At 39.4% G+C, this 25,410-nt stretch overlaps 1 long non-coding RNA gene across 2 annotated transcripts in view; it reads right to left on the bottom strand.

Annotated features, from left to right (window-relative positions):
- Positions 1-1,752: 1,752 nt before the first annotated feature.
- Positions 1,753-25,410, bottom strand: part of LOC132711336 (uncharacterized) — a 112,693-nt gene continuing 89,035 nt past the window's right edge. The window contains exons 2-3 of one of the 2 annotated variants that reach the window (XR_009622160.2): positions 5,541-5,610; positions 1,753-3,750 (exon numbers count right to left, since the gene is read on the bottom strand). This is a non-coding gene — a long non-coding RNA (uncharacterized LOC132711336). The remainder of the gene's footprint in view (positions 3,751-5,540; positions 5,611-25,410) is intronic. The other variant, XR_015728751.1, reaches the window with a different exon arrangement.

The following is a 25,410-nucleotide window of genomic DNA, read 5'->3' as shown; positions in this document are numbered from 1 at the left end:
ATGTTGACACGGCTTATCTACATGCAGACCTAGACGAAGAGATCTACGTGAGAAATCCTCCAGGATTCCGACAGCAAGAAGGGGATACCTGGTTCCTAAACAAAAGTCTTTATGGTCTGAAACAATCTGGTTTAATGTGGTATTTATGTCTTACTGACAAACTAAATTCAATGGGCTTTATTAAGTCCGAAACTGATGAGTGCATGTTCACAAAAAGATCTAACAATGCATATGAGATAATTCTTGTTTATGTTGATGATATTGTTTATATTGGTCCAAATAAGCAAATGAGTGAAATTTTTGCCAAAGCTTTGCAAAGATACTTCACATTGAAATCATTAGGTCACATTAGCACTTATTTAGGTGTTCAGATTGAAAAAACACAGAAGGGGTTTAGTCTTTCACAAGAAGATAAAATTGAACAAGTTTTGCATCATTGCAACATGAAAGATGCTAACACAAGAAAGACACCCATGCAAACAGATTTTCACAACTTGACACAAGAAGCAAGTCCTGAATTCGAGGATCAAACACTTTATCGTTCAGTTATTGAGTCACTGTTATACATTAGTAGTTGGACCAGACCCGACATTGCACTTAGTGTTAATCTCTTATCTCGACACGTAGGTAAGGCAAAACAGTTTCATTGGACATGTATTAAGAAATTATTGAGATACCTAAAATACACAAAACATTTGAAGTTATTGTTAGAACCAACACATACTGATTATGCAGAATTATGTTGTTATGCAGATTCTGATTGGGCAAGTGATAAGAAATCACGTAAAAGTACTTCAGGTTATATGATGTTCTTAAATGGATGTCCTGTTTATTGGCAAGTACGTAAACAGAATTTTGTTTCTTGTTCATCTACTAAAGCTGAATATGCTTGTGTTTCAGATGCATGTAATTCCCTAACTTGGTTTGATGCTTTAGTCACAGATATCTGGACACACCCGATCTGACCAATCACCATGATGGAAGACAATGAATCGGTGGTTTATATTTCTGAATCACATTTCACAGGTTCTAGGTCCAGACACATTGACATTCGTTACCAAAACATAAAGCATTTAGTGAAAAAAGGTTTTGTCAAAATGCAATATGTATCTACACATGATCAAATTGCTGATATGCTCAACAAACCACTCCCAGCAGCTCAACACGAGTATCTGCGCAAGAAGATGTGCCTTATTTGATGATGTACTGATATTCGCTCAACTGGCAAAGAAGGGGAATGTCACTGCGTTTATTTATTTGCCAGCTGAACTCATCATTTCTGGACTGTCAGACTCTCCGTAGCTTGCCAACTTCTTATCAGTAAGCTACGTGTTTCCGTATCCACCCACATTCCTTCACTTGCTTCACACTCTCTTTCCTTTGTTCTCTTTCCAGAAAGGTCCGGCTGAGAGATAGCCGGCCCGAATTACTTTCAAAAATGTAGCAATTACTTTTCTTAGTTAGTGAGGTGTTTTATTTTCTTTATAACAAATAAATGAGTTTTATTAGAAACTTTTCCTCGCGTTTCTTTTCAGAATATTGCAACTTGGAATAAGCCACGATCCATCTCCTCTAAACCAGGGTAATTAGTCCCAGAGCCAAACATGGGATTAATAAATGCCCTGACATCGTTATGTTATGTTATGGCCCATAACCAATGTTAAGGATATTGTTGTTGTCAATATCAACAAGCAGAGTGTAGCGCACAGAGAAACGTTGCTGAGAGCAATGAATAAGAGATGTGCAAACTGGTTTATCAAAAGCTTACTTTATAGGGAAAAAACAATCTCGTAGTCTTTTAAATCAATCCAAGTCTTTGCCAGTTAAATCAGTCCAGTGATACAAAAATCTCTTCTTACCACCCAAACAGTAGTTGGTTAGAATAACAAACTCACTCTGGTTCACAAACCACGATGGTAGCAGATCCATCCAATGATGATAGCACAATGATAGCAAGTCCACATACTATGGTAGCTTATCATCAACTGAATACGTTATAGTACCTTTCTTAAATACGTTTACAACTAGTGATTATCTAATTACAGCATGACTCAGCATTACAATGAATCAGCAGGAAAACTTTAAAGTCACACAATACATATTCATATTAAAGTCACAGAACACATATATTGCCTGGACAACTTGTTAGGCTCAAACCATATCCTAACATTCTCCAAATCCAATTTTAAATCCAAATATAAAGTTTTCTTTTCTGGGCTTTAGTACTTTAACTTCCTCTTTGTTCTTCTCCCTCCATTAAAATTCCCAAGTGCCAATTAGCTGCTCGTTTCCTTGCCGGGACACCTTTTAAAGGTTTTTTTTTTAATTTCCTTTTTTACCTGTGAGTTGGCCAATCACTCACCTGGTACCTGTACTCTGTTCAAACACTGCTCCTGCATAAAATCTTATTCCAATTGCCTCAGCTTCAAAGCGGTTATTTTTAACGGCCGCTACCCCCCCCCCCCCGGTGGTTCGAAGAGCTGCCTCCGACCTTTCAAGGAACTTGTCTGTTCCTCTTGGTTGTCTGAAGCGCCTCTCCTTCCTCATCATACCTACAGGACAGTTTCTGTCTTAAGACCTCCCGACAGCATTTTGTCTGGCTGGATTTTCTTGAGGCTTGTCAGAGCCTGCTATTTTCCAGCCAGTCTCACCGCAACGCTTCCAGTTACTCAGTTACTTAATGTCCTTTATGGAGTCATCTAAAACAAGTTGGAGGCAATGGTTTAAGCAGTGCCATATTATAATGTTTGGAAACTCTTTTGCTATTCTAGTGCTCACTCCAGATTTTCTCCCAAGCATAATGCTGGCACCATCAGAGCAAAATGCTATTAAATTTTTTTGTAGATAGTCTATAGTAAACCCATTATGTAAACTTTCCATAACTGAAGAATATATTGTCTCTGCATCTTGTTTTTCCAATTCAACAAGCTGAATAAAAAATTTTGGTGGGTTATCTGAATACTCAACTTTTACGAAAACTATCACAACTGGTTTGCATGATAGCATTGAGGCTTCATCAATAATCAAACATATTTTCAGATTCTGTTCAATAATGCTAGCAAACATTTTGGTTTTAATTTTTTTTTGCAATGAAATCAACTATTTTCACTGCAGTTGACCGTGAATGCAATCCTACTCCCAGTTCTATTCCAATTACAGTTAGCAATTCTACCTCTCCTTCTATGTTTGAAAATGGTTTACATCTTTGTGCCAGATTGTAAACTGTCATAAATACTCTACAAGTAGTAGATAAATATTTTTCAGTTATCTTATCTACTGCTTTTGTTATAGCATCTTGCTGCCCTTGTTTTAAGTTCTCTCTGCAAATGATGTGAGTTTTTGATGTAAAATGTTCTTTCATTTTTTTCCTAAGAGAAGCTTATTGTACTTCTTTAGTTTTCCCTGCTGCCTCAATCTTGAAATGTTTCCATTCTTTGGACACATGAATGCCTTTCTCTACTGCAAAGTCATGTTTCGCGCAGTACTTACAACCTAATATTTTGTTGGAAACTTCCAGTTCCTCATACTTCTCTTGAAAGTTGCTATATTGTTGCAATGTCCAGCAATCAAGAAGATCAGGAAGACTTTCAATTGAGGAGATTGACTTTCTCCACGTTCAAGTGGTGGCAGTGGTGCTTGTGACAGTTTTGGATCCATTCCTGTTGTATCTGATTGTTCCAATCTTGGTTTCTTGCTGAAGAAAGCGGTCAAACTCTGTTGCCTTTTCATCCTTCCTGTTAAAGGCTACTACTGCAAAAGACATAAAACAATACTGGACTTTGGACTCGATTGTGGCTGTAAACTGAGGACTAAATTTAACAGAAGGGATCTCTGTTTTCACCCAACAATGTACAGTCTTTTCAGGATGTGTTGGGGTCCAACAAACAAAAAAGATATAGTTTTTCATCTAAGAAGTTAGATCAAGAAGAATGAATTTCATAGGCACATTCACAGAGCAATACTGAATTCTTTTTCTGAAACTTATTCCTCAGTTCAAAAAACAGGAATATATGAATTAGGTTCAGTATTTAGGACAGTACAAGTCAACTAGCTATTCAAGAGTTAGTGGTGTCATGGTTAGAAACAATGGTAAAGCAACATATGGATTTAAAACCAGAAATATTTTTTGTTATTTTAAAGGGAATACATATTTAATTTTACACATGTTAACAGCTGCTAGAATTGTGTTTGCACAACAGTGGAAAAACAAAGATATGAAAATGAATAAAAATATTAGAATGTGTAGAAATGAATAAATTAACAATTAAAATCAAGGAGAAGGCTTTGAATACTTTTTAACGTGAGATTTGTTATCAATGGCTAACTAACAGAAACAGAAGTTAGAAACCTCGAAGTTTAAAAGAAAACACCAAGTATATAAGGAAAGTTCACTAAAAAGGATAAGTAAATATTATTAGTATTTGATCATTATTAATGTGTAGATAACTTTGGGAGCATACATCCCCTCCCCCAACTTGGACAGTGACAGGGAAATACCAAAAGAATAACAACAGTTTTCCCCCAAAAGACTGCAGATAAAACCAGTTTTTTCCATAACCCTAAGGACAGGAAAGACAAAGCCATTGGAATAAAAACCATCAAGGCATTGTGGGAAGTATATCCCAAAAGGACAGTGCCAGAAACCTCACAGCACCAGAAACCTCAGAAAACAGTGCCAAGAAACTCAAGCCAGCCCTTCCCCCTTTAAGAAAAACCCAGGCAAAAGCACCAGCTGAAAGGAACAGTTAAGTATGGACATTAAGATAAGGGAAATCAGGCTAAAAACAACTCACCTGGAACTCCCCCTTTCCTCTTTCCTGGCAGAATTAACCCCCAGGATAGGAAAGACAAAAGACCTGGGACCAAATTTAACCCAGGAAAACAAAACCCAGGGCAATCAGAAATCCATCAAAACCCATCAAGCTGCAGGAGCTCACAAAGTTGCACAATCTCAACATATAAAAGCAGCTTTAGAGTCATATTTAAGGACCTTGCTGCAAGCAGGTTGCTCACAAAATTATACCCCCCCCAAAACCAGTTACCACACTTACACACAAAATCTCACAAAGTTGCACAACTTGTCTCATAAAACCAGCTGAACTTCACGTAAAATGTCCCCTGCTGCAAGTATCAACCTCACAAAATTACAGAGGTTCAAAAACCAAGTATCACACTTACACACAAGTCTAATTTTTAGATTTGTGCAGCTTTGTGAGATTTTGTGTGTGTGATAATTGTTTTTTTAAGTTGTGTAATTTTGTGAGCAATCTGTTTGCAGCAAGGACATTTTATGTTACTATAAATTAAAGCTATATTTTTAGATTTGTGCAGCTTTGTGAGATTTTGTGTTTTTGTAGTGAGTGTGAATCACTACAGAAACACAAAATCTGCACAAATCTAAAAATATAAAAGCAGCTAAAATTTTATCTGGCTCTATTTCCTAACAAAAATATTTTTTCCTAAAAAACAATAAAATTTCCTAAAAAAAACCAATTAACACACTTATTATTTTTTTAAAGCATTAAAAAAAAGCCACTTACACAATTGAAGGCACACGGCAGGCAGGCATACAGATTCAGTTGCTCGCCGATGAGATGGATGCAGATGCAGCTGTGGGATTGCAAGCAAAACAAGGCAGGCGAGTCTGCGACCAGCAGCTCGGGATTTTGTTTGGGAGTGAACTAGGTAAGCAAGCTGGAGGCTGGGGGGAAGGTGGGTTAGTTAGCTAGGCCCGCCTGGGATGGAGCGTGGGTGGCTTAGCCAGCCAGGCGAGCCCAGGGATGGGAGGCACACTAGGACACAGTTGATCACCAGTGGCTTCGTGAACTATGTGAGCCCAGGGGGGGGACAGTGGGTGGGGGTGGCAAGCAAGAAGTGGCTACAGTGCTGGAGGCTTTGCAAGCTATGTGAGGCTGGGGACAGGTGGCATGCTAGGCTGCAATCAATCATCGGCAGCTTCACAATCTACACAAGGCTAGGGATAGGAACGGGTAGCACGCTAGGCCAGCGCAGTCGAATGCTGGCAGCTTTGTGAGCTACACGAGGCCATTCCGGGTGGCACACTAGGCTGCAACCGATTGCTGGCAGCTTCACAAACTACATGAGCCCAGGGATGGTGGGTGGGAGCGGCAAGCTAGGGGTGGCTGCAGCACTGGCAGTTTTGCAAGGTATGCGGGTCTGGGGATGGGGGGGGACTAGTGAGTGCTTATCTGTAAGCAGGAGGAGGCAGCTCCGTTGTGGTGTAGGCACCATGGAAGGCAAAGTCTAGCAGGCAAACCGCAGAGCAGATTGTCTATGTGCAAGTGACAGGGCAGGAAGGTCAGGTCACATGAGGAGTGATTGACGATGTGAGGCGAGTAGCTGGGCCGTGTGGCAAAGCGAAGGCAAATATATATGGCTGGGATGGGCGGGGTAAGCGTTGAGTGGCCAAGCGAGTGAGCATCGTGGGTGGGTGTCAAGCGGGCAGGCATGGTGAGTGAGCATCGAGCGGGCGGACAGGGCAAGCGAGCAGCGAGTGGGTGACCAGGCAACCAGGCGGGGGGCATGGCTAGCCAGAAGTCATCACCGGTTCAGTGACCGAGGCCAAATTGCCGCTACCGGTTCACCTGAACCGGTGCAAACCGGCTGAATACCACCACTGAAGGGCAGCAATATGTCCATTTCCTTGCTGTATGTTCTTGCCTTTGCCCTATGGATTTGCCTTTGTCTGAGGACTTGCCTTATCTTGTAGATTTGCCTTTGCCTTGAGGATTAGTGCTTTCTTTTGTTTCTTTTGAATAGACTGCAGAACTTATTGTGCTGATGCTGGCACAAGGGAAAACTAATTCAGGCTTGGAAGCCTTAATAAAGACTCCTAACACCTGTAGTGTGTGTGTTAGTGTGAGAGGAACAGTACAGTTTTGTATTTTGAAAAGAACTTTTAAAGTATCAGCATGAAAAAGAGTGCAAGCTTTTTTTTTTCTTCCAGAAATAGCCCAAAATATTATTATGTGTTGTGGATTATGATCATATCATTGAGATTATTGATTTTAATAATAATGTGTTCTGTGTTTCATTATCTTTTTCATAGTTTTTTATTTTTAATTAAGCATTCTTGAAGTGTTCTGAAATTCTCCAGAAATGTACAAGATTTATTTTCTTTCTTCTTTCTCTTTCTCTTTCTTTCTTTCTCTTTCTCCCTCCCTCCCTCCCTCCCTCCCTCTCTCTCTCCCTCTCCCTCTCTCTCTCCCTCTCTCTCTCTCTCCCCCCTCTCTCCCTCCCTCTCTCCCCCTCTCTCCTTCCCAATTTGACAAAAGAATCTTCAATTGAACTTTAGGGTATTATAATCTCCTTCAACATTCTTGATTTAAGAACTTGTAATTATTACTTTCACTGTAGTGATCTGAAGTTCCTGTATTATCTGTAATGATAGCAATAATTCTTATCAGAATGGCAGCCAATCATCTGAGGGCAAATGTGGATTTTGGTTGCTTGTTTTAAAGAAGCTTGTAAAATTCAGAATTGGTATCATAACTCAAGAAGTACCCAAGGAGTGAGAGGATTAAATAAAGTGGATCAGGCAGCTTGAATTTTCAAAATTAATAAAATGCATTAATTCTGGACAATATTCATATGGAATATTTTATTATGATTTACTGTGTGGCATTTGCACAGACAGCAGAGAATTGGAAGCTAATCATGATTATGGGATTCCAGACTATGAAAATAATTGGCTCTTCTCCTATTATTGTCTTTTGGTTTCAGCAGAGCCAAGAGTTTTGCCTGTATAAATTTTGGAAAGCTTTCATTTAGGAGAAAAGTTAGAATTTCACTTATAGTGAGACTGTTTACTTATGAAATTTACAAGGCATGAGTAGATGGGATTAATTGCTCTATACATAAATAGATAAGATAATCTTTATTATCTTTATTTTATTTTGTTTTATTTATTTTATTTTTCAATTTATATACCGCCCTTCTCCCTGAGGACTCAGGGCGGTGCACAGCCAGAATTAAAAAACATGAAATACAAATATTAAAAACAATTAAAATCTATATAAATTTGGCCCAAAATTTAAAAAACCACAAACCAATTAAACATTTAAAAATTTAAAAAAAATTCTTCCTAAGCCAGCCCGGCTTGCTGGAAAAAGTGGGTTTTAAGGGCACGGCGGAAGACACTGAGGTCTTGGATTCTCCTTATCTCTGGGGGCAGATGATTCCAGAGGGTAGGTGTCCCCACAGAGAAGGCTCTCCCCCTGGGGGTCACCAGCCTACATTGTTTGGCTGATGGCACCCTGAGGAGGCCCTCTCTGTGGGAGTGCACGGGTCGCTGGGAGGTCGTCGGTAGCAGCAGGCGGTCTCGAAGATAGCTAGGCCATATGCCATGGAGCACTTTAAAGGTGATAACCAACACCTTGAAGCGCACCCGGAAGACCACTGGGAGCCAGTGCAGCTCGCGCAGGAGCGGTGTTACATGGGAGCACCATGCTGCTCCCATCACTACCCACGCTGCTGCATTCTGGACCAGCTGGAGCCTCCGGGTGCCCTTCAAGGGGAGCCCCATGTAGAGAGCATTGCAGTAGTCAAGGCGAGAGGTGACGAGGGCGTGAGTGACTGTGCACAGGGAATCCCGATCAAGAAAGGGCCGCAACTGGCGAATCAGGCAAATCTGATAAAAGGTCCCACTGGTTACAGCCGTCAGATGTTCCTCCAAGGACAGCTGCATATCCAGGAGGACTCCCAGATTGCGAGCCCTTTCTGTGGGGGCCAAGGACTCGCCCCCAATAGTCAGTGATGGAGTCAACTGACTATATCGGATGCCGGGAGCCACAGCCACTCAATCTTGGAAGGGTTGAGCTTGAGCCTGTTCCTCCCCATCCAGATCCGCACAGCCTCCAGGCACTGAGACATCACTTCAAGGGTATCGTTGGGGTGGCCTGGGGTGGAGATGTACAGCTGGGTGTCATCAGCGTACTGATGGTATCTCACCCCGAAGCCACGGATGATCTCGCCCAGCAGCTTCACATAAATGTTGAACAGAAGGGGCGAGAGGACCGATCCCTGCGGCACTCCACAGACGAGAGGCCTCGAGGTCGACCTCTGCCCCCCTGCCAACACGAACTGTGACCGGTCTGAGAGAAAGGAGGAGAACCACCGTAACACAGTGCCCCCCATCCCCAACTCTTCCAGCCGGTGCAGCATGATACCATGGTCAATGGTATCAAAAGCCGCTGAGAGGTCTAACAGGACCAGAACAGAGGAGCAACCCCTGTCCCGAGCCCTCCAGAGATCATCAACCAACGCGACCAATGCCGTTTCCGTGCTGTGCCCAGACCTGAAACCCGACTGGAACGGATCTAGATAATCATTTTTTTTCTGTGAGCACACATTAAAAATGAAACTCTCTTGTTTTCAAAAGTGTACACATACATAACACACATATAGACATGCTATATACATACATATGTATATACCCATACCTTAACATATAAATATTAATCACTGTCCATCTTGACTAAATAACAGAAAGAGGAAGCTTGAGAGTTCACAAGGTTGATACTGTGTGGAACAAAACTGTGACTGAATCTGAATCTGAATCTGGATGTTCTGCTTTGGATACCATGAAGCCTCCTCCCAGAAAGTAACAAGAAAAACAGGTCATGAAGATGATGTGTAGCATCTCAGACAATACTGCGGACCCTGCTCAAGCAACACTTATATGCTATATCCTGGATAGAAGAGAGTGAACTGCCAATAATCTTTTTTGCCATCCTCCCCACTCTCTGCAGTGCCTTCCTGTCTGAAGCAGTAATGCTGCCAAACCAGACTGTAATGCAATATGACAGGATGCTCTTGTTCATCCCTCTATAGAAAGTGGTAAGGACAGGGGAAGGAAGATGTACTTTTCTCATGTGACCCAGAAAATACTGTCGCTGCTGTGCCCACTTCACCAGTGTCTCTCTGTTGAGTGACCAAGCCAGTCTATTCATTAGCTGCACACCCAGAAATTTGAAGCTGCTAACCATCTCCACAGGTGAATCATTAATACACAGAGGACTGTGGCTGTGCCTGCCTCTTCTGAAATCGACAATGATCTCTTTAGTTTTTCCAATGTTTAAAACAAGGCTGTTTTTATTACACCAGTTCACCAAAACCTCTACCTCCTTGCGGTAAGCACCCTTATTGTCATCTTGAATAAGGCCCACTATGGTTGTATCATCTGCATACTTCCCAATGTGGTTGATGGCAAACCTTTCACAACAATCATGGGTCAACAGCAGACTTAGGATGCTGCCCTGAGAAGAATCTGTGCTCAAGAAAATTGTGTTAGAAATATTAGTCCCAACTCGCACATACTGGGGCCTGTCAATAAGAAAATCAAGAATCCAGTTTTACAAAGGAGTATAAAGCCCAAAAGGCCCAGTTTGTCTACTAGATGCTGAGGAACAATTGTATTACATGCTGAACTGAAGTCGACTGAAGTTGCACATGAGTATTTCTTTCCTCTAAATGTGCCAAGCTCAGATGGAGAACAGAAGAAATAGCATCCTCTGTGGAACGATTTGGGTGGTAAGCAAACTGAAGTCAAATGCTGGAGGAAGACTGGATACAATAATGTCCTTTATCAGCCTCTCAAAACATTTCATATTAATGATGTATGTAAGTGCAACCGGACGGTAATCATTGAGACCCGTAATTGTAGACTTTTTTTGCCACTGGCAAAATATGGCTGTCTTAAAACACAATGGGACCAGTGGTGAAATTCAATTTTTTTACTACCAGTTCTGTGGGCGTGGCTTGATAGGCCTGGTATAGCTTAGTGGCCATGGCAGGGGAAGGATACTGCAAAATCTCCATTTCCACCCCACTCCAGGGGAAGGATACTGCAAAATCTCCATTCCCTCCCCGCTCCTGGGGGAAAGGATATTGCAAAATCTCCATTACCACCCCACTCTGGGACCAGCCAGAGGTAGTATGAATGAATGAATTTATTGATTGATTAGCCCTTGGGCCATATCAAAGTGCAGAGTTCCAGAAACAAATCATTACAAAAGTTTGGTAAAACAATTTAAATGAAATTGGAATAATGCACGATTAAAAATGCAATTAGAATAAAATACGATCTAAAATGAAATCGGAATAAAAGACAATCATTTGAGATACAATTTATGATTAAAATTATATTATAATGTCGACTTCCGGTTGGTGAATCCCAGCGAAATGGCGCTGTGACAGCGATCGCTGCTTGCAGTGCCACTTTTTTGTTGCGTTTTGGGGTCCCTTCGAGGCGTGGGAGCTTGGAGAGCTCCGCGGACGATAGCGGGGTGTCAGCAGGCAGAGCGGTGAGGAGCAAGCACTCTCTGCTGGACCGACTACCGCTGTCAAACTAACGCGGCGCGTCTGCTTTAAATGGCAGACTTGAAGCTGTGATAGCCAACAAAAGACAGGAAGCAAGAAGATTTCGGTGAAGTTGGTGCCTATTATCATTCGTATTACTCTCCCTTAAACACGCTCGGAGTGAGTTCAATTGGATTGTGCTGGCTGCGTCTGATAAGAAGGATCCTGGAAGGAATTGGCGGCGATTGTGAGGTTGGAGGAGATTGGTGGGAGATGAAATCGCAGACGTGCTGGTGAGACTGAGGACATTTTTAGAAAGGGAGACGGAGCCTTCAGTGGATTGGATTGATACTTTGTTTCGAGCAAACAAACTTTGGAAAGTTAAGAGTGTGGAATAGACAAATTGAATAAAGGAACTGGATTTTGGAAGTGCGGTAGCTGTCAGGACTAACAATAAGATTGTCTCGAGCTGAGAGACTGAGGAGCACTTGGGGAAGATAACGTGGCTGATGAAATCTGAATGACAATGCAAATGGAGAGTGATTGAACTTAAGAGCAACGCGAAGCAGATCACACAGCAAAGCGTGCCTGCTGCATCATTGTAAAAGAATTTTTTTTTATATTTTTTGGTTGCTTTTCCCTTCTGCTCTTTTATGACTGAGAGAAGTTATTGAGCAATTAATCAACTAATCAATTAATTAATCAACGAGTTGGGCAAATAACAACAACAAGGAAAAAAAACATTAGAAAATTTATATATCTATAAGTATATATCTATATTAATATTATATATATTACATATTCCATTTTAGATAATCTAAATTAATTGTGAATTTATTTAAAATTTATTAAGTACTTTTTAGATTTTTTATTAAGGAATTTATATACGCTATAATCTTTTATATTCTATAATTGGATTTTTCCCTTTCTTCTTCTCCTTTCTTCTTTCAATTATTGATTCTTAATTTTGATTAGCTCTTTATAACTTAAAATATTGAATATTGAATATTGAGATTGCATAATTAATTATTTATATGTGTACTTAGATTGCTCAAGAGATATTAGAAAGTCACCAGTGCTTAAGTGTTAAATAAGAGTAGGTAAAGATAATTTGCTTAAGTAGTGGTAGCAGGTGAGAGGGTTATCTTAGTTCAAATTAGTTTAATTATTAATTGATCAATAAGCGACTTATTACAAGATAGGTTTGTGCAATAGATAAAAATTTGAATTATTGATTTATTGTATTACTAAACAATATTGAATAGTGGAACGGAAGGGAACGATTTAATATAAATTCATTTGATAGAGGCAGTTAAATATTGGTGGATGACAATTTGGAAAAACATTGAAAATATAATAAGAAAACAGAAAAAGATATTAAAAGAGATGAGCTTCTCATCCACGGTGACAAAAACAGGAAAGAAAACATCCTCAAATCCCACGATCACAACGACATCACCTGCTACACAGAAATTGACTGAAGGTTTCTCTAAAATGGAGAAATCAGGAATGCTACCCACAATGCAAGCAATGCAATCAACATTGACAGCAATACAGGACACGATGATTATGTTACAAGAAAAAATGTCTAGTAATCATACTGAATTGAAGACAGATATTAGGGCATTAGATCAAAAAATGATTGGTATACAGGAATCGATACAAACTAATACACAGAAGATTAAAAAGATGGAAGTTAAAATGGAACAACAGGAAAAAAATTTAGATACGGTTGACCAAAAACTGATGGAACAGAACAGGGAATTGGCAGACTCAATTACCCAATTGGAAATGGATCGAGCCTCCTTCTATCTCCGTTTCCAAAACATTGCGGAAGATAAGGAAGAAGATCTGTGCCAGGTGATGGCAGAATTAATTGCTGGGGTGTTGCAACAAGATAAATTGGATATTATAAAGGAAATTGACGAGGCGTACAGGGTCCAGACAAATTATGCACGAAGAAACAAATTGCCAAGGGAGGTGCATATAAGATTCGCAAGGAAGAAGGTAAAGGATAGTCTCTATAGTGTGGCAAGAGATGAGCCAATCATGTATAAGGGAAAGGAGGTGATCATACTTAAACAAATCCCAAGGAGGGTAAGGGAGATAAGGAGAGATTATAGGTTTTTGGCTACTCAATTAAACAAAAGGAATATTCTCTTCAGGTGGATCTTACCAGAAGGCATGTGGATCACATGGCAAGGGAATAAAGTTAAGATAGATAGCTTAGTAGCAGCTCAAGAGTTCCTGGATCAATTACGAGCGTCTGAAGAGGATCAAAGTAGTAAAGAGGAGTTAGAGGTGGAAACATCGAAAGAAGAAGTAACCCAGCAGATAAGAGAGAAAGAAGGGATATCGAAGGAAAAGGAGGAGGAAGATAAGGATAGTAAGGAGACAAAGAAAGACCAAAGTCCACAAAGAGTCACACGTGCCAAGAAGTATTAGGATAGTATACAAAAATTAAGAGATGGATGATTGGAAATTGATATCGGTTAACGTAAATGGCCTAAACGATAACAAAAAGAGGAAAATTTTTTTTACAAAATTAGCTAAACAAAATATGGATATAGTGTGTCTTCAAGAGGTCCATATTAAAAAGGAAAATCAAAAATATTTGGAATATAAGAAATTGGGGAATCTTTATGCATCCCTAGCTGATAAAAAGAAAAGGGGAGTAGCATTGTACATCAAGAAGGAAATAAAAGCCGAACTAAAATATGCAGACCCGAAGGGAAGGGTATTAATGGTGGAAGTTAAAAGAGGCAACTGTCCAATCTTATTAACAGCAATTTATGCCCCGAATGAAAACCTAGGAGACTTTTATAAAAAATTAGGAGAGAGATTAAGCATGATGGATAAGAGCAAGATTTGCATAATTGGCGATTTTAATGGGGTAACAGATTCAAATAGAGATTATAAGGGGACCAAAGGTAAAAAGAAAAAGAGGAAAAATTTACCAAAACCATTCTTTGATATGGTAGAAGAATTCAATCTAGTGGATATTTGGCGGGTTCTGCACCCATATCAGAGGCAGTATACATATTATTCTAATCCTAAGAAATCTTGGTCTAGGATTGATATGATGTGGATAAGCAGAGATATAGGGTTAGATATTAAGTCAACAGAAATCATGCCCAACATTTGGGCAGACCATAATCCATTAGAGGTTAAATGGGAATGTACGCACAAGAGAAGAAATACAAGATGGAGATTAAATAATCAATTTCTAAAGGACAAGCAAAATGTTGAGAAAGTAAAAAAAGAATTAAATTTATTTTTTGAAGTAAATGAAAAGGAGGCAACATCTCGAAGTATCATATGGGATACAATGAAAGCGTACGTAAGAGGACTAGCAATATCGTATAGTGCACACAGGAATAAGGAAAGAAGAGAGAGGCAGAAGGCACTGATAGAAGAATTAGGGAAAGCCGAGAGGGAACTACAACATAAACCAGATAATAAGGATGTTAAAGAAAATTGGATGGTTATACGGCACAAATTAAACGTAATAGACCAAGAGGAATTGGCGTACAAAATGAAACGAACCAAACAATATTATTTTGAAAATGCAAACAAACCGGGCAGGTGGCTGTCCTATAGGTTAAAAAAAGAAAAAGAGAAAGGCATAATTCATCAATTGGAAGACCCGGAAGGCCACCTCAACAATAAACAGGAAGATAAATTGGAGATTGCCCGAGAGTATTATGCGGCTCTGTATGCGGAAGAACAAATTCCTAATGAAAAGGTGGTCCAATACTTGTCAAAAGAAAGTCTTCCAAAAATCGGGGAAGAGGATAAAGAAATACTTAATAAAGAAATAACGATGACAGAATTAAGAATGGTAATATCAAAACTTAAAAAGAATAAATCCCCAGGCCCAGATGGACTTCCAGGGGAATTTTATAAAAATTCGGATTTGGGAGAAATTTTGTTACCAAAGTTGTTAGAAATTTATAATGAGGCCCTAACAGAATCCAAAATTCCAGAATCATGGAGAGAGGCGTATATTACTCTCCTCCAAAAAGAAGGAGAAGACCCAAAATTAATTAAAAATTACAGACCGATATCCCTCCTGAATACGGACTACAAAATCTATATGGGTATTTTAGCAGGAAGGCTAAAAATAATTTTGAATAAATTAATACACAGTGACCAAAATGGATTCCTCCCTGGGAGGCAAATCAGGAATAATACAAGGATGATAATAGACATATTGGAATACTATGAGGAACACCCGAACAAAGAAATGGCATTGGTCTTTGTCGACGCCCAAAAGGCATTTGACAATCTTAATTGGCAATTTATGAAACAACAAATTATCCAAATGGAATTCGGATCAAATTTTGTCAATACGATATCCACAATCTATCAAAAACAAAAGGCTAATATATTACTGAATGGAGAACTAACTAAGGCTTTTCAAATTAGAAAAGGGGTCCGACAAGGGTGCCCTCTATCCCCACTTCTATTTATCTTAGCACTAGAAGTATTCTTGAGAAAGATTAGGAACAATAATGAAATAAAGGGTCTGACAATCAGAAAAGAGATATATAAGACACAGGCATTTGCAGATGATGTGGTATTAATCATGGAAGAACCATTAGAATCAGGCACTAAAATTCTGGAAGAATTGGGCAATTACGGGGAGGTAGCAGGCCTTAAATTAAATAAATCCAAAACTAAATTATTAACAAAAAATATGACGGAGGCAAGGAAAAAAGTACTGGAAGAAACAATGGAGATCCAAATCGCCAAGAAGGTAAAATACCTGGGGGTCTGGATTTCATCAAGGTGCTCGGCCCTCAGAGAGGATAATTATTTACCATTGATTAGAAATATTAAACAGGATCTGGAAAAGTGGGGAAGACTACAGATATCATTATTAGGCAGAATCGCGGCAATAAAAATGAGCATATTACCCAAGTTATTGTATCTATTCCGAACGGTCCCTGTTAAATTAGATAAAAAATTCTTTCTGGAGCTCAATAGCATCATCAGGAAATTTATTTGGGAGGGAAAGAAACCAAGGATAGCGATTAGGAATTTACAGGACAAGAAGGAAAGAGGGGGTTTCGGATTACCTAAATGGGAGTTATATCAAAAAGCTGCAAACCTAGTATGGCTGAAAGAATGGGCAACCCTAAGAAATAAAAGACTGTTAACTCTAGAAGGGTATGATCTCCAGAAGGGGTGGCATGCATATCTCTGGGATACTGGGAAGAAGATAAAAACTTACTTCCATAGACATAAAATAAGGGAGATCTTGATACAAATATGGGGAGAGATGAGACAGAAGCACTATAGGAAAATTCCGAGATGGCTTTCCACCATGGAGGCTATAATATATCCAAATGTATTAGAAATGGGTAAAACGTTCAGATACAATGAATTATTAGATGGGGGAGGGAACCTTAAAACAAGGGAAGAATTGATGGAACAAGGTATTTCTATAGACTGGTGGCCATATAACCAAATTAAATCCAGATATAAAAAAGATAAGGAGGAATTCGGCATTGAAATGAGCATAAATGGATTTGATAAGATATGGATGGGTACGGACGACAAAATTTTAGCTAAATTATATAATTATTTATTGGAGTATGATATGGCAGAGGAAGTAGTTAAAGAACCGATGTTAGCATGGGCCAAAAATATAGGACAGAATATAAATTTGAACGAATGGGATTCAATATGGAATAACAACCTTAAAATGACAAAGGCGACGGCTTATAAGGAAAACCAATACAAGCTGTTTTATAGATGGCATATGGCCCCAGCCAGGATAGCGAAGATCTACCCCAATTCGAGCCCTAAATGTTGGAAATGTGACCATCAGCAGGGTACTTTTTATCATTGCTGGTGGACATGTAATCAGGCACAAAAATTCTGGAGGATGATATGGGTATGGATTAGAGAAATAATAAAAGAAAATTTTGATTTTGACCCAAAAGCTTTTCTCCTGGGAATTTTGAAAACTGAATATGCAAAAAAGAAAAAGTATTTAATTATACATATTCTGACAGCCGCTAGAATTTCCTTTGCCCAGTATTGGAAAGAAAAACAAATACCACCTCAAGAACATGTTATTGGAAAAATATTGGAGTGCGCCGAAATGAACAAATTGACTTCAGAAATTAATGACAGAGAAGATTCAGAATTTTATAGCGTGTGGGACATGTGGTACGAATGGATGGGGGAAAGAAATAAAGAAGGTAATAGAGATTAAATTTTAACTAATTAACAAAATCTATATGAATAGTATTAGATTTAGTCTTAGGGAGTTGAGCACTATTATTTTTAAATGTTTGAAATTAAATCTAGCTCCAAGAAACAATATCAACAAAAGACAAGCAATAATGTATGCAGATGTATATATGTATATAACTGCACCAATGAACCGAAAATGTACCGATTGTATTACTATATGTTATAATAAAATCAAATTCAAAAAAAATAAAAAATAAAAAAATAAAAATGTCAGCATATTGGCCCCCCCCCCAAAAAAAATAAAAAAAAATAAAAAAAAATTATATTATAATGTCACCCCTGCATCTACCCAATCAGTCTTAAAACTACTATTAAAATTACATTATTAGATCAAATGGTCTTTCCTACAATTTGCCACATTCTGCTGCACCAACTTTGTCCTTTTTTCCATCAACTTTACCGCAAATTTGATACCGCAATACTGCAATCCATTTCACCAACTGCAAGTTAGAACCTAACAGACAATGTTGCAAGAAGTGCTCTTTAAACTTAGGGGTGCTGGTATAAAAGATCCTGCCCAGTTGATGTTCCCTCAAATCTGAGTATAGGGGGCAATCAAAAATTAAATGGGACGTTGTTTCAACTTCCCCCATCCCACATAAACAGACTCTTTCTCTTACAGGGATACCCTTATACCTACCGCAAAGTATGTTTGTTTGAAGTTGGTCTAATCTCAATTTGGTAAAAAATCTCCTTATGACGGGAAATAAAGGCACAGTTAAATATTTTTCTATTTTAAAAAATTGTTTATTGGCCGATAACCAGGGGCAAACTTTTACTGCTGTCACCTGTGCAATATCCGATTGGGCACTTATATCCTTAAATCTCTGTGCAATCCAATTTCGGATCTGCCTATGATCGTACTGCTGCCAATTTAAAGGAATACCAGAGCTAGATACCTGCTTCAGAACTCTTGATAACCAGTTATTTTTATTACTTGAGATAATCTGCTCCATTAGCGCTAATTTTGGTAACCTCCCTTCCTCCATCTCAATTATTCTTAACCAATAATAAACAGTCTTCAACAAGGCCCGCATGGACTCTTGTTTCTGCCCTTACTACACATGCCGGGGTTCCAGGGGACACTGCCAAAATTCTCCTCAGGAACTTATTTTGAGGAGTTTCCAGCCCAGGCAATTTAACCGACCCCCATATTTCTGCCCCATAGGTAAATACTGGTTCAATTTTTGCCTGGAAGACTTTTAGCACTGGGATTAATGAAGATGGAGTTTTCTCTAAAATAAGTTTGTTTAATTGAGCCATCCGAGCCATGGCCTTCTGAGCTCCGGCTTTTACCTGCTTATTCCATTTGCCATTTGTCTGAAATACTAGCCCTAAATAGGTAAATGACTGAACTTGTTCTATTCTTCTGTCATTTAAAACCCATCTCCTCATATTTTGTTGCCTGCTAAATATCATTACCTTTGATTTCTCTATGTTAGTTGTCAAGCGATTTTTTATACAATATGCTGCCAACCTCCCGAGTGACCTTCATAGCCCCACCTGTGAGGCCGACATCAAAATTATATCATCGGCATATAACAAGTAATTGACCTGTCTTGTACCTATACTAGGCCCATGGAGTGATGTATCTTCCAAACATTTTGGAAAGTCATTTAAATATAAGTTGAAAAGTGTTGGGGCTAAGATGCAACCTTGTCTGACACCCTTCTTTATTGGGATTGCATTTGTTACCAATCCTGTCCTATTCACTCGAACTCTTACTTGGGTTTCCGTGTATAACAATCTAATTAGATATAACAATTTCTTTTCAATTCCCATGGCCTCTAATTTATCCCATAAAATTTGTCTATCAATTGTGTCGAAGGCTGCCTTCAAGTCTATGAATGCCACATACAGTGGTTTTTTCCAAAACTTAAACTTTGTTATTAGATGGTCCAAGACAAAACAATTATCCATAGTAAATCTTCCGCTCCTGAAACCTGACTGTTCTTCAGCTAGAATGTTATTTCTCATTATCCAGTCCTCTAATTTATGAAGCAAATGCTTAGCATAAATTTTTGCTGAAATATCGATTAGACTAATTAATCGGAAATTATCTGGGTTATCTCTAGAGCCTTTTTTATGTAAGGGGATAATTATTGATGAACGCCAACTGGCAGGAATTTGCCCTGTTCTATTGATAAAAGTAAAGAGACCCGCCAGGACAGGCGCCCACCAGGCTATGTTATCTTTAAATAACGATGCCGGGAGCGCATCCTGTCCTGGAGATTTGTTTGTCTTCAGGGAGGAGATTAAACTCCTCACCTCCGTGATTGACACTTCTTCCCACTGGGGTAAGGCTTCATATTCCTGTATCAAGCTCAGAGAGGATATCACCTCATCAGAGCTTTCCGCTACTGCTGGAGTGGCCAAATGCTTCTCCCAACTTTCTGCACTAATGTTTGGGTCACTTATTGGTTTTCTATCTCTAATAATTTTTGAGACCTCCAACCAGAATAGTGTGGGTGAGGCCAGCTTTGCTGCCAGCTTTGTTCTAGGCCAGCCCATAAGTTGTCAATATAGGAGGCCTTTTTTCTCTTCAATAGCTGCTTATATTTCTGCCTTATGGTAATATACTCCTTCTGTAATTCCATGTTTGGGCTGATTAAGTATCTCCTAAGTGATTTCCTAAGATGTTTTTTCTTTTCCTTACAGTCATTATCAAACCATGTTGAGTAACTAGAATCAGACTGGCCCATTGGCTTGGTAGTCATGGAAAAATGCTTCAATTTATGGCATATTTCCGCCAAATATACTATAAGCTCTTGTTCACCCGTACTGTTTGAGCATATATGTGCTAAGGCTTCCATACATGGTGAATTCATGAATTCAGTCACTGCTTTGCTATCAACCCTCTTCCATGTTAGTCTTCTCTCATGGGCTATTTCTAAGTTGAAGCCTATTTGTTGAATTGTTTGATTCCTTTTCCTTAAGTCGGAAGGGATTGCCAGGGACATCTCAGTCGGAAGATGATCACTTTCTGGCCTTGGTAACGTCAAGACCGAAGTTGCCCCTGATACTAAGCTGTGAGAAACACAAAAATAATCAATAGAACTACATGCCTTAGGGCCAAAAATGTTATGGGGTATCTTCTAACCTCCAAATACTGGCCTACAATTTAAAGGTTACAGTTGTATACCATTGTTAGAAATTTCCCCCATCTTTGTTCTTTTTCCTATCTTGGGAGACCCATGATTGTTGGTTATGTAAATATCCATCTGGAATTGTACCATTTTCAATAAAAGATTCCAACGAGGGACCCACACGTGCGCTAAAGTCTCCTGCCAAAATTAGAGGTGTTTTTATAAATTTTTTACGTATATCTAATATTTTTACCTCTTTACCTCCCACAAATCGCCCATTGCTGGATTAACATACACATTTACAAATACCATTGACTTCCCTTCATATGCCAAATGGATTGCTTGAAAAAATAAAGGGCCAGAATCTGAGCATATCTCATTTCCCTTCCATCCTAGTTCGGCTTTTACCAAGATGCCCAATCCTCCTGAGGCTCTTCCCTTTTTAGCTACTCTCTTTGCTGGCAGCTGCCAAATATTAAACCCGGGGAGCTCAATGGGGCTCTCATTGCTGCTAACCCAAGTCTCCTGCAAGGCAATTACTTGGTACCTGTTTAAAAATTTAATACAGTCGTCTGTGCACCAACTTCCTCTCCATCCTGCCACATTCCAAGAAAGGAAGTATACTCTTGAAGGAAGTGATTGTTCGCTATTTCCTAGTCAGGCTTCTTGAATAATCTCTCCTACCCGTCCTCCCTCATTTACACTCACACACCCATTTAATCGCTTGAGCTCCATACAAGTCTGTTTGGGCGTCATTGCACTGCCTGTTACTTTCGGGCTTGCAGGTCCATGGGCTCTATTAATCTCTGCCTCCACGATAAATGATTTTACATGAGGCATCGTGTTTATGTCATTTCTTGGTATCATCTTTGCCACTAAGGGGGACTGGAGGATTCCTTCCTGGGTGCCTTCCATCTCCGATGTTTGTCCCACAACACTTTGCATTATCAAATCTGCTGTCTCTGGCACTTTGTGCTGTATAGACGTGGGCATCAGGCTTCCTGGGCTTATAGGCTGCTGACTCTCTGGAATTGCGTCATGCCTTGAAGGGGGTAGAACAATCGACGCCAAAGGAGCGGCAGAGGAAATGGTCTGCTTCAGCAGCTTCCTCGTCTCTTTAAGTTTTTTAAGTACTTCTTGCTGCTCCGTTAGTGAAAGTGAGGAAAAAGTTTCCAAACAGGCAGAATCGAATGTCTCATCTTGCACCAAGCCAATTGAAGGAAGTTTCACATCAGCTGGATCCAAAACTCTAACCGACATTTCCTCTGTAACACTAAATCTCCTCCCTGCCTCTGCCAGCCTGCTTTCCCTATTCAGTCCACTTTCCCAATCAGCTGTCCCATGCACTGCCACGCTCTCCCTAGGGGCTCTCTGGATCAGCGGGCTGACCTCACCACTAGAAAAAACTCGGGTAGGTAAAATTTGATAAAAAGCCAAGAATCCTCTCATTCGCATAAGCAGGTTTGGAAAGAGCTGTTGTTTGAACTTAAAAAGAATTCTGAAATAATTATCATGTTGTGGAAGATATTCATATGCTGCCAAATCTATTGCCCCCTTGTCACTCTGAGTAAGCTGAGACAAAGAGGTCACTATCCGTCTTTTTGAAGACCATATACCCGCATTTATCTAAGAATTATATATATTCAATACAATCTGCTCCTTCAACAATTGCCTGTTTCCTCCCACCACCACCACTCCTGTACCCTGGGATTTCAGGCCCAACCAGCTCACCATCTCTTTTTTCCCCTCCACGCTTACAGTCAATATGCTGTCCGCTTGCTCTTTCCCTCGGTTGCACCATTGATGGTATCTGGCCAGGTCGTTCTGTCTGGCAGCCAGTTGAACATACCTGCAGCTTTTTCATCTGTGCCACAGCAATAAAATTAATCACAGAGTCCAACTTTAAACGCACCTCTGCAAACTGGTCAAAAATGGCCAAGACTGTCTGAGAAGTGAGCATACTGTGCCGGCTAATAAAATCCCTTGGTTTTCAAGTCCTAAAGCTAATTCACTGTGGTTGTAAAACTCCGACTCTAGGCCCTTATCCTGGCCTGGAGCTGATTCACTTAAAGTTGCTGAGTCATTTGTCATCTGATTACGCGGAGGGGTTCGCAAGCCTCTTAACTGGCTTCTTGACTGGCTCTCCTCAGCCTGCAGTTCCCATTCCAGGGGAGAATCCCCAAACAATGCCAAAGCTTCACAGCTATCCATCAGGGAAAGGGGGGAGGATGCACGACCCACTGTTGATTGTATAGGCTGACAAAATCCATCAATTTTCTGTTGTTTTTGTGGATTGGTTCCATCTTCCTTACTGTCTGGTGAGCACTGTGCCGTCTTTCTTTTCTTCCCCTTGGGAGAGGCCATCTGAATTCCAGTTATACACAGCTGCAAAGGTTCTTCCCTGGGGCAAATTAGTCACTGCATGAAGAAGCCACAGTCAGGATCTTAGGTTGTCTGTGCGTTGGATAGCTGCCATGGATAGCTGGTTTGCTTAGTAGGGAAGACTTTCCTCTCATTCACTAAATGCTTTACTAGCTGGAGTAAAAAGCTGAGGTAAAAGCTGGAGTAAAAATGAACCTTTCAAATAGTAAAATTGAGACTTTTTAAATTTAAAAGTTAAAAGTTAAAAATTAAAAATTGATTTAAAATAGAGTGTTTTTTAATTAAAAAATAAAAATAGAGAGTAAAAAGTAAAAAGGAGAACAAAGTTAAAAGTTAAAAATTGATTTAAAAGTTGAAAGAGTATTTTTCAAAAAGGATAAAAATAGAGAGTAAAAAGGAGAGCAGAATCAAAGCTTCTTCTCACTCACTCCCAGTAACCCTTCCCTAATCCTGTTCCTAGTGCACGCATGAAAAGAGCTGCCGCCAGAGGTAGTATTTGCCAGTTCTCTGAACTACTCAACATTTCTGCTACCGGTTCTCCAGAACCTGTCAGAACCTGCTGGATTTCACCCCTGGATGGGATTATTGCCTGCTGCAATGAAAGATTGAAAATATCTGTAAGAACACAAGCCAACTCAACTGCACATTCTCTAAGAACATGTCCAGGGATATTATTTGGGCCTGCTGCCTTCCAAATGTTAACTTTCTATAATGTCCTCCAAACTGAGGTAACATCAAAGCTAAGTACTTGCTCATCAGGATGGGGCACAGCTTTCCTTGCAGGCATGCTAGGCATGCCTCAAATCTTCCAAAAAATGTGTTCAGCTTCTTTAAAAATTCTTGCATCTCGATGGAGCCACCTTATAAACTGTAATGGCTTGGATTCCTTGCCACATATGCCTGGAGTTCATTGGGTCCTGAAAAAAGTTCTGAACTTTCTGACAACGGGCTTGCTTTACTTTTTATAGTGTTTTTTTCATTAGCTCTCACAACAATGTTTTTAAGGACACATACATCCTCAATGCACTTTTGAATATATGAAGACACAGTGGTTGCATACTTCTCTATGTTTATATATTGGTTATATATTGCCGCTTCTTTAAACATGCCCCAATCTGTGCACTCAAAGCAATCCTGTAATGCTTCTATAGCTCCCTCTGCCCAAACCCTCACCTGCTTCGCTGCAGGTTTGTCTCTGAGTAATGAAGGCTTATATTCTAGAATAAGCAGCACTGAGAGATAGTCAAAGGAGCCCAGGTGAGGGTAGAGGATAGCTTTGAATGCATTCATTTTATTAGAATAGGCAAGATCCAGTGTATTCCCCCCTCTGGTTGCAATGTCCACTTATTGATGAAAATGGGGAAGAGTAGCTTTCAAATCAACTTGATTAAAGTCACCCACTACAATAAATGCACCCTCCGAGTAATTAGTTTGTAAATCACTGATGGTATGATAGGGAACATTCAGGGCTTCATCTCTGTTTGCACAAGGAGGAATACACACAGTTGTGATAATGATGACAGAAAATTCCCTAGGCAGATAGAAGAGTCTGCATTTGATAGTCAAAAGCTCCACATCAGGAAGCACAGACTGGAAACCACCTTGGCATTATTACACCATCTGTCATTTATATAAAAACAGACACCCCCTCCACAGGATTTGCCACTAAAAGCAAAACTCTGGTCCAGCTGAAATGTTGAAAATCCCATCAAGCTAACAGCATTATCTGCGACATAAAGCATTTGTATGACTAACAAGGGAAGAGAAACCATACTTATTTTTTTTAAAATTTCCAGATAAGAAACTGGGAATTTGTAAATATACCATGCATGTGTCTCTATATATGTCTGTATGTGTATTATTAAATGAAATCTATAGAGTACTACCAGTGTATTTACTGTACTGCAATTGTTGATGGGTTTTGAACACATTTTCGTACATATATTGAAAAAAACATTTTTTATAAGCTTATAACTTTCATTTGTTTATGTATTTTCATCTTTTCTGGTTTTCCTACTATAAAACCAGTTTATAGTACAGAACTATAAATTCTACACTTATGTTATTCTGAGTTAATTAATGATAATACCATGTTATGCAGGATAATAGGATATGATACAACACAATTTGCAAATAAATTAGGAAGTTGTTCATCTGAACCCATTTTGACAAAAAGAGCAATAGGAATGTAATTTGCTAGGATCTCAATTATTTAATTTTATATGAATATCCGATCTTTCCTCAGAAGTATAAAGTAGTATAAATCATATTTATTGCTTCAATTTTATTCTCAACATCACCTTCCAAAGTCAGTTTGCCTGAGAGAAAATTTGGCTAATCTAAATTTAGCTTCTCC

Source organism: Pantherophis guttatus, chromosome 7 (genome assembly GCF_059756535.1).
Source record: "Pantherophis guttatus breed Tessera chromosome 7, ASM5975653v1, whole genome shotgun sequence".
NCBI classification, from domain to species: Eukaryota; Metazoa; Chordata; class Lepidosauria; order Squamata; family Colubridae; genus Pantherophis; species Pantherophis guttatus.
This window is presented reverse-complemented; position numbering and strand designations above follow the sequence as displayed.